The 14060-nt window shown below is 35.6% G+C and overlaps 1 pseudogene; it reads right to left on the bottom strand.

Moving 5' to 3' along the window:
- Positions 1 to 2812: 2812 nt before the first annotated feature.
- On the bottom strand, positions 2813 to 13333 carry LOC136835776 (hemocyanin subunit-like; annotated as a pseudogene).
- Positions 13334 to 14060: the final 727 nt, after the last annotated feature.

Here is a 14060-nt window from a genome sequence, read left to right as displayed (position 1 = left end):
TTCAAGTCTCCGAACGTCTCTGTTTAATTCCCAAATCTCATTTCCGCCAGTAGAAGCCCAAATCCTTAGTTCCTCTCCTTAGCTGGGTACAAAAGCAATCTAGTCCATTGTCTCAGGCAACGTGACCTTGTAGAAGCGAGGGAGGTCGTAAGGGAGCCATCAACTTTGAGAGAAGAAGTCAGAGGAGAAATAAATTCAGCATTTCCATTAGGCTAGGAACCCAGTCCATCTTCACTAAGCCTAAAATCCAAGTCTACCAAGGAGGATCCCGCTCTTCAGTGACATGTGTTGGTGGCTTACTCACTGTAACTTATTCAAGTTACTCTTTAATTTCCTCATACCTGTTGCAAAATCATTATAAAAAAGAGATCGTTGACAGCACCAGCAATCGTCGCCCATCAACCTGCACTAGCCATATTGTTGATGAATCTCTCATGGAGGTAGATAAAGATAAATCTTACCTCTAATACAAGAAGTCATGAACACAGATTACCCCTTAAGCAATGTCGCAAACGTTTCTCACCATCCCTCCTTGATAACTGTATATACACTAATAATCATTAAGTTTTTATTTTGAGAAAGGGTGAAATTCTTAAAATCATCATAATAGCAGTAAATATTTCTTAACGTTAAACATTAAACTGACTTGTATATGCAATGTTTACAAAGGTAAATCTCTAAATATAGAAATTTACTAGTCTTATAAAAGAGGAAGATATTTATAAGTATGTATGTATGTATATATATGTATGTATGTATGTATATATATATATATATATATATATATATATATATATATATATATATGTCTCTCTATATATAATACATAAGTGGGTCAAATAATGGCCATGTGCCAAATTTGATCTAGATCAGTTAAAGTTCAATTTCTATAGCTTTTTACAAATATATACTGGAATAACATACAAAGTCACATACAAGCATAGATTCTTTTACATGTAAGGTATATAATATGTGTATATATATATATATATATATATATATAAATATATATATATATATATATATATATATATAACATATATATATATATTCACATGCATGGATGGGAGGAGCTTGAATAATGCAAACTTCCTGTTCCTTGGTAAATCTTTAGGAATGGAGTTGGATAGACTGAGGGCGGGAGACTGAGAACAGTACATTGACCTAGCAGTGGGAATTAGAGCAGTACATCCTCCCATTACAACACATGCCATTGTTAATTGAACTATCCAGGTTAGCGGTGCATTTTGGCACAAATATATATAAATATAAATATATATATATATATATATATATATATATATATTATATATATATATATATAAACTGAATAGTATATATATATATATAATACACATATATACATATATATATATATATATATATATATATATATATATATATATATATATATATATATATATATTTTGTGCCAAATGCACCACCCACCCTGGATAGTTCAATTGACAGGTATGTGTTATAATGAAGTGAAGCATTATTCTAATTCCTGCTATCCAACTACTGTCTCTCAGTCTCCCTCAATATCAATATTCCTAAGATTTACGAAGGAGGCAATTAATGTATCATTCAAGCCCTCCCATTATAAATAATGAACATATATAATATATATATATATATATATATATATATATATATATATATATATATATATATATAAATATATATATACATATATATATCTCATATATAGAGTGGATGTATGTTTTTGTATATGTTTTTGTATGTGTCCATATTCTTGTGTGCTGTAGAAATCTGAACCGCTTAACCGATCTACACAAAATTTGGCATGTGGCCATCATTTGACCCATCTTAGGTAATAGTGTAGGTTTCAAACCCGTACCCCCTTCCCCTTCCCCTTCCCCCTTTCCTTTGTAACTTATCTGGTAAATGCTAGTCCACTCTAGACAAAACATGGCACGTGACCATCACTTGACGCAACTTAGATAAATAGGGTAGGTTTCAAACCCTTGCCCTCTCCCCCTTTCCCTTTGTAACTTATGTGGTAACTGCTTGACTGATCTAGGCAAAATTTGGCTCGTGGCCATCATTTGAGCCAGTTACATAATAGGGTAGGTTTCAAACTCTTACCCCCTTCCCCTACCCCCATCCCCGTTCCCTTCCCTTTGTAATTTATGTGGTAACCATTTCACCGATCTAGACAAAGTTTGGTATGTGGCCATCATTTGACCCAACTTAGATAATAGGGTATGTTTCAAACCTGTACTCCCTTCCCCTGCCCCTCCCCATCCCCCTTCCACCTTCCCCCTTGTAACTTATGTGGTAACCTCTTGACTGAGCTAGACAGTTTAGCATGTGGCCATCGTTTGACCCAACTTAGATAACAGGGTAGGTTTCAAACCCGTACCCCCTTCCCCATCCCGTGAAAGTACCAATTGTTTAAAAGTGTAATTTATTTCAGAATTTTTTGAAAAAGGATCGAATTCTGCAATTAGTTGCAATGGATGTGATCACCCCCATTATAGGTAACTAAATGTAAAAGAGAGTATTCAAACAGATCATGTATTCCTAAGAGGTAAAGTTGCTTAAAAAAATTTATTTACTTCAGAAATGTATGAAAAAAGGAATAAGTTAAGTATATCTCAGTTTAACCAGACCACTGAGCTGATTAGCAGCTCTCCTAGGACTGGCCCGAAGGATTAGATTTATTTTACGTGGCTATAGACAACTAGTTACCTAGCAATGCAGGACCTACAACACTGTGGAATCGAACACATTATAGCGAGAAATGAATTTCTATCACCAGAAATAAATTCCTCTTACTCTTCGTTGGTCAGTCGAAGATTCGAACTCGCGGCCAGAATAAGATTTGCAGTTGGTCATGGTGGTGAATGTGTTCATTATGGTTGTAAACCTCAACATAGGTGTGATGGAAGTTGGTGACTTGTTCAAAAAGCGTTCATCTTCAACATGGCGGTCAAATGGGCAACCATGAGGCCTCTTGTCGGGGTACACTATATAAGCACCATAGTGTAAGAACTCATCTTTGGAATATGGAATAAAGATCTGCTATTGCAGCATCATCTGTCACACAGACGAAGAGATCAAATTCCATGCCGCTGTGGTTAGCCTTGGGCAGGAGGAAACGATTTGGCAGGCCAGTGGCGCTTTCAAAGTCATGAAGATCCAGATCACCTCCACCTGACAGAGCAGCTTCAGTCTTCTCCATGAGTGTTTTGAAGCTGGGCACATCATGCACAGTGACAGCTGAGTCGGTGGATTTACGCACGATATTGTTCTTTCCAGCGGACACGGTTTAAAAAAAAATCAGATATATACTATATGGTATGGATTAATCAATAAGAGAGTGAAAAACAGACCAAATATTGCCTATAGGTGTACGTTAATCAAAAAGGAAATAAGAACAGTAAAAATTATTTTTTATGGAATTGTGCAAAGAGGACATATTTCATTTTAGCCGCTGGGGTAATTTACCGTAATAAATTACCCTAATGTTATATAAAAATGAATATGTGTGTATGTTTATTTGTGTGTATATAGTATGTAATAATATGTATGTATGTATATATATATATATAACATATATATATATATATATATATATATACATATGTATATATATATATATATATATATATATATATATATATATATATATATATATATATATAATGCAATTAACAAACTAAGTGAAATAGGAAAACCAATCCAGAAAATTTCTAATGCTTCATTAGTACAGTATATCAATATGGATCTATCTTTGTTCAATTGAAACTAATATCTATTCAAAATAATTTGTAAGTGACAAACCATATATACATGTAGTGTTAGCTGCGTTCGATTCTCCGGACGGCTAATGAAGATGAGAATTTATTTCTGGTGATAAATTCATTTCTCGCTATAATGTGGTTCCAGTTCCGCAATATTTGTAGGTCGTTGCTAGGTAACTTATTGGTTCTTAACCACATGAAATAAGTCTAATCCTTCCGGGCCACTTCCAAAGTTAAGTATACCTTAGTTTTGCAGACCACTGAGGCTGATTAACAGCTCTCTGGGAGCCTGGCCCGAAAGTTGGACTTATTTGTGTTTACGTGTCGAATTATAACTGCTAACAGGACCTACAACTGTGTGAATCCGAACTATAACGAGTAATTTCCTATCACCAGAAATAAATTCCTCTACCTCTTGTCAGCCCATTGGAGACTCGACTCAGGCTGAGTGCTAATCCAAAGCTCTACCGACTCACCCAATGAAGAGCTTTCGGCCCAGCCCTATGAGAGCTATTAATCCACTCAGTGGTCTGGTTAAACTAAGGTATGCCAACTTTTACACAAGTGTTATTATTTCATCAAGGTTTTTTTGGGGTAAAATGGCAAAAAAACTATATCACATAACTGTTTTTTTTGTGATTACTTACGTTTTACCCAAAACCTGTCAAGCTCAATGGCGTTCCATCTGCCATCATCAAACGAGAAGTCTACTCCACTGTTGTCCCCATGAGGCCAAGCAAATATTCTAATTGTTGCCAAAGGGTCAGGGTCTTTTTCATTGTTGATTTCAATGTTGTAAGAGAATTCCTTATGGTCGAGACGAGATGCACATGTATCTATGTCAACATCCTCTATGCTCTTGGTGTCATCTACAGAATTAATCAAACTATATTCAAAATCTTCAAAGTAAGTTTCTAGAGTTCCATAAATGGCAACATTTGTAACAGAAACTCCTTTGAAATCTAATTCATCAAAGGTGTGCTAGGAAGGCTATCCTTGTGTTCCCTAGGATGTTATCCATATATCTGTGAAGCCGGAAGAAACCGGGATATCAAGTAGCAGTTTCAAAGTGTTCCATAACACCTGGTATGATTATATACTTCCATGGTATCGCCTGACGTCAAGCATTATATGTGGGAGTGTTGTGAAGTGCTCCATGGTACTGAGGTGGGACTATGCAGGAGAGATTTAGTAACATCACCAGAATATCAATGCCTTTTTGGTCATTCATGATATCAATGTCAGGGCAAATCTTCCTTGATGATATCCCATGAGCAATGGCGTCTCGGATGCAGCTGTCAGTGATGATCCATGTCTCTAACTCTTGCAATGCCATCAACGTCCTCAAAGTCGACATCATCAAGGGCCGAGACAAGCTCCTCCATGCTTGTAGGAGGGTATGAGAACAAATCCATCATGAACGAAACCTCCACTGCAGTTCCTCGACTGGGTCAAGTAGTTGGAAATTCTTTCAGCATCAAAGCGACAATTGAGCTGATGATGTACCCAGAAAAGTTTTTCTCCCTTACAGTCAAGTTTGTGAGAATAGAAATCCCTCCCTGGAATGGGAATTCCAAATGCCAGAATACGTGGTGGGTATTCATGCCAATGTCTTCTCAAGTGGGCTACACGTTGTTCCTTGTTCCTAGCTGTGCCTGTGAATGAGGTTTGATTTTTGAAGTGTCTGTCTCATCTTAGTGCATAGGCTTCTTGGATGACGGTGTTAGTGAATAAGTGAGGTGTGACTTCATAGAGAGTGGAGGAGAAGGACAGCATGTTCTGTCAGTGGAGCGTGGATACCAGTAGCATAAAGTGCATACACGAATTCTCCTCGTTCATGCGCTCCCGGAAATAGGCGGCTAATTTGAGTGCCCGTTACCCAGTCCTTGCCACAATGCATCAAGGCGTCGAAAAGCATCAGAGCTTCTTCGCGGTGTCTGTCGTTGAGAGGGAGAACCAATGCTTTTGTTCCAGCAGATGGTGGTCGCCAGGCTCTTTCACAAGGCAGTGGACAGCTTCTCCCATTATCAGACAATAGAGATTTGTCAGCCTCTGGATCAAAGGTTTAAGCATAGCCTTTATGGATTTCATCGTAGGTGCTGTTCACTTTCCATAGGAGAAAGTTCACACCGTGCTGCTTCTGCGCATTAGAAGCCTCTGTTGAAAATTATAGAGAACGCAAGTAGAGATTAGATGCTAAACAGTTAGAAATACTGTACCTGAGGGCAATTTCTTCATTGATTGAAAATTTTCGATACTTCGTATGATGCAAGTGTCTCTTTTTAAAAAATACTTATTAAATGACTATCTATAGGAAAATTTTGTAATGTATGAATCTAAATGTAAAATGTTACCCATTTTCAATTTCACAGATTTTATTTGCTTTATTTTGATGTTCTTTTTAATAAGGGCATTAGTCCTGCAAAATCAAACATTTTATTATGGATTTCTTGCCACTGTTTATTGACATTCTAACATGATCATCTATATTCGTTTTGATGTTTATTGTGGCAGTTTCCCCTATGTTTTAGTCTCTTTACACAAGTTGCGAACATGAAGTGTTTTTAGAAAACGAATGATAAGATATGAAGCTACATATTATTTCATAACTATTGGTGATATAGCTACCACTTTACGGTTGAAACGACCAGTGTCGGATAAAACATCAGATGTTGCAATGTTTTTAAATTTAAAAGAGTTCTCATGTTTTGGTAACAATGAAAAGTCAACAAATATCAGCCAATATCAAATTTTAGCACTAAGTACAATGATGTTCTAAGGTACTCTTGAAAGGACTGTAATTACTGTTATGTTACCAGGAAATCATTATAACAGCTTACAGAGCGAACTCTAAATTAACAACCACTTAAATATTTTTCCAACTACAGTTCTTCGTCATTTAAACGTTAAATGACGAAGTGGTCCAAATTCTTCTTGTTTTGCTCACCTAAAGGATCGACTGAGAACAGACTCACTTTCGCCACCCACCACCCTCCCCCCCGCGAAAAGCTCCTCCATTTTTGCATTCGCATCTGTGATAAAGCTGTTGTTATATGTACTAATGAAAAAGTAAATGATAATATAATGACGCATGTAACATATTCCAATGATGACAGCTTATTTCTCTCTCTCTCTCTCTCTCTCTCTCTCTCTCTGAAGAAATGTCTTCCTTGCAGTTTTCATATATATATATATATATATATATATAATATATATATATATATATATATATATATATATATATATATATATATATATATCTTCTTCTTTAACGTGTTTTCCCATTTTTGTATAGGGTAAGCACGATGCCTTCTTTTGAAGGACTTCCAGTTTATTTGGGGTAGACTGTAGTCTCGATCGGCTGCCACTGCCTGAGTATCCTTAGACCCCGGTAGCGCATGCATGAATCGTGCAAAATCACCAGCTTCCTTTCTCCTTGTGAGAGAAGTTAGAGAGGGTTAGGTCGACAGTTCGAGACGTGTGAGGGTGTGTGATATGTTTTTTAGGAGGAAGTTGGTGGCTTTGTTTGTGTGTGTATGCTCTGCATAACACCCATTTTGCTTCAAGCAAACCTATCCGTTGATTACATACATAATTCAGGGGTGTCTCGGTTGCAAAATGTCCGCCTCTCTGACCTGTCGGCTGTGGATTTGAACCCGCACCACAGACCTCCATGAAGTCTGAAGCTGCTGCTCTACTAACTTGGCCATTGAGGCTCTCTCTCTCTCTCTCTCTCTCTCTCTCTCTCTCTCTCTCTCTCTCTCTCTCTCTCTCTCTCTCTCTCTCTATATATATATATATATATATATATATATATATATATATATATATATAAATATATATGTGTGTGTGCGTGTGTATATATCATATATATATATATATACATATATATATATATATACTGTATATATATATATATATATATCTATATAAAATATATTTATATTTTTGTGTGTGTATATATACATATGTATATATATATATATGTACGTGCAACCACACATATATAAAATATATCATATAAATATTTTATATTTTGTCATGTGTATAGTCTGTATGTAAAAGAATACACAAAAAGACTGCATGTGACAGTAGAAGAATGAAATACTGCATGTGTATGTATGTATATATATATATATATATATATATATATATATATATATATATATATATATATGTGTTGTGTGTGTGTGTGTGTGTGTTTGTGTGTGTGTATACACTACACACTATATAATAATATATATATATACAGTATATATTAGTCTCTCATTTTTCACCTTTCGTAATGTGATGTGCATATATTTGTGTATGTGTGGACGTACGTACGTGCACACACATACACACAGAAATATATACTTATATATATACTGTATATATGAAAACTGCAAGGATGATATTTCTCCAGGTAATGAGCTAAATTTTACCTTTTCAACAAGTTTCAAACTCGATGAAACACCTGAATATGATACTAAAATGCAAGAGCAAAAATGTCTCAATGTCATAAAGACAAGTCTGCAGTAGTGTCGGTATAAGCAACTCTAGTGTGCAGACACATATATTTACGAAATTACGGGCTGTTCTGACAGACAAAATGGCCCGCTAGGAAAGTTGGACACGGATAGTGAAATAAGCAGTGATGTGTAGAAGATAGGAATCTTGAGAGGTAAGTAGTAATTAAAAGTTATGTTCAGTTACATATGGGTTAGCTACACATTGCTTCATGATTGCACCAATCATAAGTTTTTGGTCAAAGTGTGTCTCAGCTAATAAAAAAAAAATAGATATTCAGAGAAAACTCTCGATTGCAATTTACAAAACCTTTGACATAATAGAGAACCTTTTTCAAAATGAGTAGAAAAGAGGAATTGCGAGTGTATTTGAAAATATCCCCCATCTGATCGCTATATGCCTGAACAAGCGTTTGAAGTAAATAATCAAATATAAATATTCACATAAACTTGAGAAGATAAATAGGTTTGTGAATTAATGAATGCTAATGCAAACGCAATAAGTGTTTGCACAAGAATTTTAAGATAAAGTAATATTTTCTCTTGTTATAAACAATTTCGGTGTTTAAGCTAGACGGTGTCTTATTAGTGGATGTGCTAAAAATGTTGTGTTGAAAAGAATGCTTTTTTCATTTGAAAACAGTGAAGTATGTGCTAGAATATGCAAGGAAGGCAATCACATGTATGGTGCCTGACCTGATTTGAAACCATGTTAGGTATTATAGCAAAGTGAAAATTGAAGATTAAGTAGATGACCACTGTGTAAGGTATACAGTATATGTATATGGGACTTAGGACTTAGGAAGACAACAATAGAGTATAATTCTCGTTTGATGGTGGCTGATGGAACGCCATTGAGCTTGACACGTTCTGGGCAAAATGCGAGTGTTTGATGAAATATCTTTTATAACATTTTGCATTACTTCAAAGCAGTAAAATCACTACTTGAAAATAAATTGTTACTTGTTACTGGAAATGGAGTCTATTTAGCAGTGTAAGGTATCTACTTCTGTTTATACATAAATACGTACATACATACATACAGTACCATACATACATACACACACCAGACACACACACACACACACCACACACACACATATATATATATATATATATATATATATATATATATATAATATATATATATATATATATATATATATATATATATATATAAATACATACATACATATATATGTATAATATATATATATATATATATATATATATATATATATATATATATATATATATATATATATATATATATATATATGAAGACACTTATTTCTCTGATGCTTTCTACCTAAATTTTTCACCATGAACCCAAAATCTGCAACAACTTTAATAGTTGTTAGTGTTAGACTTGTATTGTTCATAATTGACATATCCCTTATCATGTAATATATATAGGACATAGTGTAAGAAAATAAATCTCTAACTTTTAACTTTTTTAGTGTAATTTTCAGAGTCATATGTTTCCTTTGCATCCTCTCGGAGAAGTCCGAGGCTGATATGGTAATCGGAGTGACCTGAATGTTAGTGACAAGGAAGGCGCCACTGGCCTGCCAAATCTTTCCTGCTACCCTAGGGTAACCACAGTGGCATGGAATTTGATCTCTTAGTCTGTGTGGCAGATGGTGAAGTTGCTGTTGCAATACCAATTCTCAACTCCAAGAATGAGACCAAGCACCTCGATGCTTGTGGGGTCTACAGAATTTCCCCACCACATTATGGTTATTTCTGCAATATATTCACTGCAAATCCTCTCACGCGGAAATAAACCCTTGTTTAACTAACAAACCAGGCAGGCCAAGGTTTCCTTACTGTAAATTCGGTCATGCTTCAAAGATCCAGTCAATGAATTATGTTCCCGATTTTTAGCAGGCTAATTTGAATCGCAGTTGGCATGGGAGAGAGAGAGAGAGAGAGAGAGAGAGAGAGAGAGAGATGAATAAACAGAAATACAGAAATAAAGCAAAAAAATTAAGAGAATGATTAAGTCTTGGAAAAATTAAATTATTATAACAAAAACTTCAACTACTTTTTCTAACCTGGGAAAGTTTAGTATATATACAAAGTCCGGCACAATGACAAATTCCGTCTTATTCGATTCCTTTTTATGAACAAAAATACTTCTGCACACACATAAACACGCCTGTTTGTGAATGGACATATATATATATATATATATATATATATATATATATATATATATATATATATATATATATATATATATATATATATATATATATATATATATATATACATACATATATATATATGTATGTATATATATATATATATACATACATATGTATCATATGTATGTATATATTTATATATATATATATATATATATATATATATATATATATATATATATATATATATATATATATATATATATACAGGGTGTTCAAAAATTAGAGCCCCCCCCGCTCTACAGCATAAACTAAAATTGATGTGGACAAAAACAAAAAGTAATTCAGAACAGGTATTTATTTAAGTTTCTCTCTGAGTATTTAATATTTTGTGTGGCCTCCATCTGCCTGTACCACGGCCTGCATTTTTGAGGGTATGATTTCAGCAAATTGCAAAAAAGCTGAGACTCAAACTCCATTTCCTGAGCACTTGGTCACCTCTCTTACAGATCGTCGAGGTTTGGTATACCATCATAGTTCACTGTGCACGCTTCAACACGATCCTAAGATACTACCAATGTTTTCACACACACATTAAGGTCAGGAGCTACCTGAAATTCACTTGACGAGAAGAAATCGATACCACTGTTTGAAGCACCTCCTGTGTCTGAAGAGCCTTCAAACATGGTGTGCCTTATCATGCAAAAATGTGACTTCCTCAACAGATAACACATTTTCAGGATCTTTGAGGAAAAAATACTCCACCAGTAAGCACAGTTTCTCTGAAGTATTCACCATTCCATGACTGTCCTTTTTCTTTGATGATCCACATTAACCGTTTGGCTGAGAAACAGAGAAAAATTCCCAAACCTTCAGGAAATTTCACAACTTGGTGATAGCGCACGTCATCGATGATATCATCCAACTTTGCAGCCCAAATGATGTCATTTTTATGATTTGGCTTCCTGACTGTGTAAATGAAGAATTCATCTCATGCGGCAACATGGAGAAAGTCAGCTTCATCCCAATCTTTAAGAAATGAACCACAAAACCATGCATAGTCTTCTCTCTGTTCCTGAGTGATGTTGGGCTTGCTGATAACATGAAATGGCTTGATACCAGATTTTTTCAACTCATGATATACAGTTTATAATTTCTCTTCTTTCCCCCTTTTGTTTTATAGTTCAAGTGCCAATTTACATAAAGACTTTCTTGGTCTACCCACTGCCTCAGCTATGATGTCTTTTGACTCTGAGAAAGGACTTCCAGGCCTTCAAGATTCTCACTCTTTTCGCGATGACAGTCATATGGATTTTTGTTCCAGTTTCTTTTAACAAAGGATTCATCACTTTTAATGTATTTTGCTATCCAGGAACGTGAAATGAAGGATTCACCAGCATCCTGGCCGCTCTGAAGGTTATAGCCCAGTTCGGTCAATCCATCTGATTTCCTCGAGATGTTAGCCATGGATGTATCTAACTCTCTGTCCTCAGTCTGAAAATACAAGAAATGTAAAATGAAAAATAGCTTAATAGAAACTTAAAATAATGTGCAGGAGATAGGCTATAGCAGAAAATTTCGTAACTTTCCATTTGTTCTGTGGAAGGGGCTCTAATTTCAAAACACCAGTATATATATGTGTGTGTATATATATATATATATATATATATATATATATATATATATATATATATATATATATATATATATATATATATATATATATATATTATACATACATATATATATATATATATATATATATATATATATATATATATAAATATATATATATATATATATATATATATATATATATATATATATATATATATATATATATATACACACACACACACACACACAAACCAGCTTTTGATGCCGTAAAGTACAGCAGTGTCATTATCAAATTATAATTTGATAAATGCACTGCTATTACATATAGTCAAAAGCAGATATACATACATACATATATATATATATATATATATATATATATATATATATATATATATATATATATATATATATATATATATATATATATATACATACATACATACATACATACATATATATATATATATATATATATATATATATATATATATATATATATATATATATATATATATATATACATATATACATATACAGTATATATAAACCTGCTTTTGATGGCCATATATGCACAGCAGTGTCATTATCAAATTATACCTCACTTGATAGCTCAGTAGTCAAAAATCCTAGTCACTGAAGTCGGAGGTTCTCACTTTTGTGAGTTCAAATCAGCTCAGGCATGGGTAGAGAGGCCGCACCTTTGGGTGAGCTTCACCGTGGTCAGAGGAATCTGGAGGGGACCCAAGTATACCTTAGGTTGGCTCTCGTGCCAACAGTGGTAGCAGTGCCAAGCCGCACGGAGAGGGATGATCCAGATGGGGATCTCTTGAAGGAGGGGCTATGGTGTGCTCTGGCACTGTCACTAAGGCAGGCCCAGGCACAGGAATTAGTTCGGAAATTTCTTTGATGTCCGCAATGGGCGGAACTGTCCAGGATCTCTGGAAGGGAGATTCAGGGTGAGCCTTGGCACTGGCATTGGGACAGGGCCTTGCACTCGAATTGAATTGGTTAAAAGCTCATCACTTGAGATGGGTGGAGCTTGGCACTGCTCAGGGCACTCAAGTGGCACTGGCAGTGGGTTTAAGGTGGTTCCTTGAGGACTCTTATTCTTTGATTGAGTTTTGAAGGGGTAAGGATCCATGGATTTTTGTAAGTTAGGAGGGGACTGGAAATCCTGTCCCAGGAGGAGGTCATAGCCGCCAGGGAGGTAAGTAACTATTGCAAGAGTGCAGATTTTAGGTCTGTGGGGTCTTGTGACCCTCAGTTTGATGGTGGGGAGAATCATCTTCATGCAATTCATTCCCTCTATAGTGATAAGTTGATGCCTGTCAATGGTGGCCCCATGGGGGACCTTATCTTCCCTTATGAGGGAGATTTGCGCGCCAGCATAAGTTGTCAGAACCTTCTCTATGTGGCTGAGCCAGGCTTTGGGCTCAGCCTCATCTTATTTTCTGATGAGGTTGCTGTCAATGCTGAGAGACTGGTGGGGGGAGGAGGTGGCTGGGTTGTGACTCCCTTGGGCTGCAAGGGCAAGTTGACTGTGCCTTTCCTTCAACCTCTCCTTCTCCTGTCTTTCCTTCTCCTTCTCCTGTCTCTCCTACTCCTTCTTCTGTCTTTCTGCCTCTTCTCATTTCTCCTGGCCAATCTTTCTTTTTCTTTCACCTGTCTTTCTGCCTCTTCCCTTTTCTCCTGGGCCAATCTTTCTCTCCCATTCTCCTGTCTTTCTGCCCCTTCCCTCTTCTCTCTTTCCGCTTTGGCAGAGTCTACTCTCTCTTGGACCCAATTAGTCAGGGCATGATCTGACTTTTCCAGTTTCTTTCCAATGTTCATGTAGAACTTGTAGTCATCATTTAGGGCGGTTCTAGTCGACTGAGCCATCTTGCGAGGATGCTTTGGTGGACATGACCATCGGGTACGCCAATGGGAACATAGGAAGTAGGGTAGGTGTCAGTAGTGGTACCACCGGGCGTGAATTGATCTGTCGAAGTGGCAGTGGCTTGTAATCAGAGGTT

The sequence above is a fragment of the Macrobrachium rosenbergii genome, chromosome 55, assembly GCF_040412425.1.
Source record: "Macrobrachium rosenbergii isolate ZJJX-2024 chromosome 55, ASM4041242v1, whole genome shotgun sequence".
NCBI classification, from domain to species: domain Eukaryota; kingdom Metazoa; phylum Arthropoda; class Malacostraca; order Decapoda; family Palaemonidae; genus Macrobrachium; species Macrobrachium rosenbergii.
The sequence above is the reverse complement of the archived record's forward strand: the minus strand, read 5'-3'. Positions and strand labels throughout refer to the sequence as shown.